This window comes from Callospermophilus lateralis, chromosome 6 (assembly GCF_048772815.1).
Source record: "Callospermophilus lateralis isolate mCalLat2 chromosome 6, mCalLat2.hap1, whole genome shotgun sequence".
In the NCBI taxonomy this organism is placed as follows: domain Eukaryota; kingdom Metazoa; phylum Chordata; class Mammalia; order Rodentia; family Sciuridae; genus Callospermophilus; species Callospermophilus lateralis.
In genome coordinates, this window is record NC_135310.1 from 136,111,680 (window position 1) to 136,117,393 (window position 5,714).

Sequence of the window (5,714 nt, forward strand, 5' to 3'; positions counted from 1 at the left end):
TAAATCAGAAATAGTGAATTATTGTTGCCTAACACTTATTTCTTAGAGGATGTTACCATGGTAACTTTTGGGAGCTTTTGGAGCAATCTATACTGTTTTCCATTAGTTTTCAGAGTAAAATATTTTGTGCTAGACACTTGTGACTCAAAAGCAAACAGGAGCCAGGTGTGGCTGAGTGTCTAGTGGGGCACCAGGAGTGGCGGCTGGTGCCATGTGGTTGGAGCCCTCACCATCCACGTGGGACAGAAGCTGCCTTGGAGGATTCTGGTCTCTGTCTAGCAGGTGTTTGTATTTTTCTTTCAATGAGGAAAACTAGAAATGTGGATTTTTATGGAGATCTATCTGCTTTCTCTTCTTCTTCTTTTCTTCTTTCCTCTGTGACTGCCCTGATTTCAGTTGACCTCCCTCTGTTGAGCTTCCTTCTTTGCCCAGGTGTAGGTTTTCTTGCCTTTTCCTCCCTCAAGCCAAGGTATATCTGTTAGGCTCTGGGAGAGTACACCATGGTGTCCCACTCGGGGTCTCTGGCTGCGTCTTTCCATCCGGAACCCACTGTTGTGACCAGTGGACAGGTGTGTCTAGGTGGGCTGTCCTCTTGATCCAGCTTGTGGTGAGACAGACTCTCGTTCCTTGTCACCTAGATGAGAATCCATCTGGTGCACTGAACAGTCTCTGACACCAGGCTGGGTGTCTGATCTGTAGTATGAAGGCCCTGAGGGTTGCCACTTTGCACAACCCAGAGAAGATCTAATGAGTCACATGTGCCAGTGCTTAAAGGTCACCTGGCACTTGGAAGCCCAGTTGGTGCTCTTTCTTCATCCTCACCACCATCATCCAGGGACAGGTTCTCTAACTAAGGAATCATTTGGAATAGCTGCACCTCACCAAGGCAAAACCACATGTCCACTGGTGAGCAGAGTGATGGAGCCCAAAGGTTAACACTCCCCAATCCCCAGCACCCATGGGTGTTTCTGTACCTGGACAAAGGGGCTTCACAACTCTCAATAAGTTAAGGACGTGAGGTGGGGGATTATCCTGGGAGAACAGATGTGGTGTGAACATGCATTCCTCAAAACCAGGCTTGAGAAACACAACATTACCAAGATGGGACTAATTATTTTTTAAGCAAGAACATGTAATACCTTTCAAAAGATGTTTAGACATTAAATACTCCCCCATAAAGATGCTGTTTATTTTCTGAAAGCAAAATAAACACACAAGCTTGCAGTGCATGAGACTCCAGATCAATGAAATCCCTGAGTTCCTGCTGACCCAGGTGGCCTTCCTGAGATCCCTGAGTGCTTACCCTTGGCCTGGGGTCTTCCATGCAATCTGTGGGGAGGGGCAACCTGTTATGAACATTGTCTCTAGGGCTGGGCTTCATGGTTGGGAGAGGAAGGATGGAGAACTGGAGAATGGCTGGTGGATCTCACCCTGGCTGTTTTCATGTGATAAAGGCAGACAGGAAAGCTGATCAGCCCTTCCAGGATGGGGAAGTCTGTCCACTGCTGTCCTGGCCATTTTGAGCAGAGTGTATCAGAGAGACAGTAGATGGCAAAGTGCTGAAGCACAGTGGTGGGAGAAGGTGGGGCAAGTGAGACAGGAGGAGCTGGAGCCCAGCTAATGTGTGTCCCAGTTCCTGCTCCCAATTCCTCGCTGTGACTTAGGCAAGTGTATGGCTGTCATTGAGCCTCTGTGTCCATCTTCTAAGTGAGTAACAGTATGTGCACAGGCTCGACAAATGTCTGGTCCCCAGCCTGTCCCGTGTCACATATCTGCACATATGGTTCTTGTGGACTCGGGAGATTGTATTCCAGTCTCGGCCAGCTGTGTTTCAATATAGAAAGTTCCAGAATGAATTTGATTGGAATGAGACTTTGGAGATAATCTAGTTATGGCAATCTCTGAGGAAAGCTGAGGCCTGAGAGATGGCTTTACCTTGGTTCTGAGAGAACTTGCTTATGACTCCCAGGCAGGCAGAGGCTGAACTGACCCAAAAGGCCACCTGTCCCTTGCCTATGACAAGGAGCAGCTTTGGGGGGGGGGTCTCCTGTGCCCAGCCACAGCCTCTGTTGGGTGGTCGTCCCTATTTTCACACAGGGAGGACACAGCGCTTCCTTAGAGGCAGACCAGCAAGTGCAGCTCAAGTGAGCTGCTGGTCATGGGGACAGAGCCTGCTGGTGTTTGCACCAGGAATTCACTCTTATTTCATTGCCAATGGATTAGGCTTTCTGCTCTGAGACCATGGCTGGTGACTCAATTCTGATGGCATCCCAGCTCAGAGGCTGTCATTGGTAATGCATGGAGTGAAGTTAACTCTGCCTATGGCATTTGGCTTGGAACCTGCTCTGGGAAGGGTTTACCCAACTTTTGGTGATTCCAGAGTTCAGGAGGTTCTCTGAGTCCTACTCGTCATGTGGATAGACAGAATCGGCCTGTCAGTCCCTCCTCTATTAGCAAAGGGCTCCACCTTTATCCCAGTAGCTGAGAATGAAAACCTAGGGATTTCCTGGTGGCTTCTGCATGGCCAACTGGTGTCCTGGACCATCAGCAAGTCCTGGAAGCTCTAACCTCCAAAATATGCCCAGAAGCCCCTCCCTGCACCCCATCCTTCTGCAGCATGCACCCAGCTACCTCCTTGTCCTGCCAGGGAGGCAGCTATAGCCTCTTACTGGCCTCCTGGCTCCACTCATGCTTGGAGCTACCTCTCTGGCCCCTCTGCCTGCCAGGCAGTCCTTCTAGTTCATGACAGATTCTGTGCACCCTGCTGTCTTTGGAATCTACCAGTGGCCCAGGTCCTGTAGGCTGTTGCATGCTTCTCACTATCTTCTATCCTCCTTTTTTGTCCCCTTCAGGGGCCACACTGACCTTTTTCCTGGTAGGGACACATCTTACCCTCACTTCACTGGGATGCCAGAGCCCCTTACTCAGGTCTCAGGTCAGACAAATTCCCCTCTGCTTGGCAGTTCTGTTCTCAGCCACCTCCTATGACTTCTTTCTGTGTCTCCTTCATTATTAGCACTCTCCAAAGTGATCTGGACACACCTATGCCTGGCAGCCTACAGACTGTCTTCACAGGCTCCATCCTTCTTCATTCTTTCACCAAGAGGAGTCTACCCCCAGAGTCCACTATGATATCATGACATCTTCATATGTCTCCAACCTGCAGTGACATCCTCTCTCATTTTTGGCATTGACAATTTTGGCCATCTCCTTCACTCCTGATTATTGTGGCTATTTCTTCATTAATTTTAATAATCTTCTCAAAAAATCAGCTTTTGGTTTCATAGATTTTTACTACTTTTTTTCTTTTCTTTTTTTTTTTTACATTGCATTGATATCTGATATTTCCTTTAATCTGCTTTCTTTGGATTTAATTGGCTCATTTTCCAGTAGACAATAAGGTGGAAGCTGAGGTCATAGATTAAACCTGGTTCTTCTCTCTAGAGCTAGTGCTGTACATTCCCCCACATTCTCGTACACCATATTTTCATCTTCATTCAATTCACAGTATGCTCTAATTTTACTTTTCACTCTTTTCTTTGATCCACGGTGTTCAAAAAGGTGTTAGGTACTTTCCAGTGTTTGGGAGATTTTCCACATAGACCCCACTATGATTTCTGGTATTTACTTCTGTGTGATCAGAGAACACACCATAAGGACTGGAGTCCTTTCACTTTGCCTAGACCTGCTTCGTGGTGGGAGGGGGATTTCTGCTGCTGAAGCTCTGTACTCCTGGAGTCCCTTTTCTTGCCATCTGTTGTGTGAATTATCAAGAGAAGTGTTGCCCTCCCACCACTGGGGAGCTGGCTTTTTTCCATGGTAGCTCTGGATGTTGTCACTTCATGTATTCTGAAGCTGTTGTTAGGTATAGCACATTTGGGATTGTTAGGTCTCTTGAGAGTCGACCCTTTCACCTTTATTATATGGACCTACTTGCTCATAGTGGTGTCATATGCTATGAAGTCCCCTTTTTCTGATGTTGGGATAGCCACTGCAGTGTGTTTGACTGATGCAGCATCAGGTAGATGCAGAGATTTCCCTTGTCTTTTTCACCTTTCTGTGTTTGGTAGACTTGTTGTGGGCAGCACTTAGTGTTGTTTTCTGATGTTACACTTGGAGTGCTCAGGTCATTTCCAGTCCCCCTGTTGGATGTGTGGTCAGGGTTCAGACATGCCCTTGCTGTCGATTTTTATCTGTCCCATCTGTTTTCTAGTCTCCTTTTCTCTTTTATGCCTTCTTTTGGATGAATCAACTCTTTTTTATTCTGTTTTGTCACTTTTATTAACGTTAGCTATAGCTTTCTTTTTCTTACTCTGCAGTAACTTTAGGGCTTATCATGAGCCTTTAGCTTGCCATGATCTGCCTTTGAGCACTGCCTGCCTCCTGGTCCCGTGTGACAATGCTGCAGTAGTCTCCTGAGCTGCTCACCTCTTGGTACCTGGGCTGAAGCTTCACCACTGCACCTTTGGCTGTGTCACAAGCATGTTGCATTCTTATTATTTTTGTGTAAACATTGGACGCTCTTTTGAATAGTCAATAATAATAATTCTACAGTTTTCATTTATTCCTCATGTTGACACCATTGTCTTTGCTTTGCATTCTGGTGTGCAGACCAGTTTGCACCTGGCTCATCTCTCCCTGACCAGTGCATTCCTGTTAACATGCCTATGATGAAAATCTGCTGGTCCCATTTTGATAGGCTTCCATGACTCTTTCAGTTTATGTTTTGCCTTTACTTGGTGAAGAGACCCCTCCACTGGCTGTAGAGGTCCCCAAGGTGCCATTTGGCCTGGAGCTGGGAGGTGCTGGCTGCCCCCTTAACCTGCCTGTTTCTAGTGGGAAGCTCGCCCTTTCCTAGTTTCTGGTACTGCTGAAACTTAGATGTCCCCCTGGCTGATTTCCAGGTTTCCACTCTGTGCTGGATTCCTGCAACCCACTGTGGTGTTTCTTGCATCTACTTCATTGTTCTTCTGTTGGGATTTGTCAACTCCTTGGATTTGGGGTTCATTGTTCTCATCACATCTGGGGACACTTCAATGCCAAACCTTCCTGTTCTCTGTCCTCACCTATGTTTGGAGACTAGTTGCGTAGATGTTGGGTCACTTGGGTAGCCCTTGATGGCCTGGTGTGCTCCTTGTGTGTTGAAATACCCCTCCTCTGTGTGTTGACCTGGGGTGTCCTTCTCTTCTCCAGTGTTGGATCTGCTGACATCTCATCAAGGGCATTCCTCATGTGGATGGCAGATTCACCTGTGAGCCCTTCCCCTTCCATGTTTCTATTTAAATTTTTAAGTTCAGCCTTTGATTCTGGATTCTTGTGTTTTCAAGTGCAGTCATAACAAATAGCACAGCCAGATCCATGTCTTCTTGTAGTGCAGCTTGTGGCTTCTCACAGAATCACCCATTCACCCGGGCAGTCCCCTGTTTGGGCTTGCCTGGTCTCACATGCACTCCTGCGTGTTTCCTCCTCACCATTTTATTACTCTTGCCTATTTTTGTAACCCCTCATGATCACACATAGCACTGTTCTGTCACTGCTGTGCTGTCCATTTTGGCCTCAGCTGCTCACCTCCACTGGCCTTACCTCCCTGACCCCCACGATAACTAATCCATCCTCCATATCTGTGACTTTGTCATTTGAAGAATGTGCTGTAAACAGAGTCACCTGGTGGGTAACATTTTGGGATTAGCTTGTTTTCCTCAGCACAATTCTCT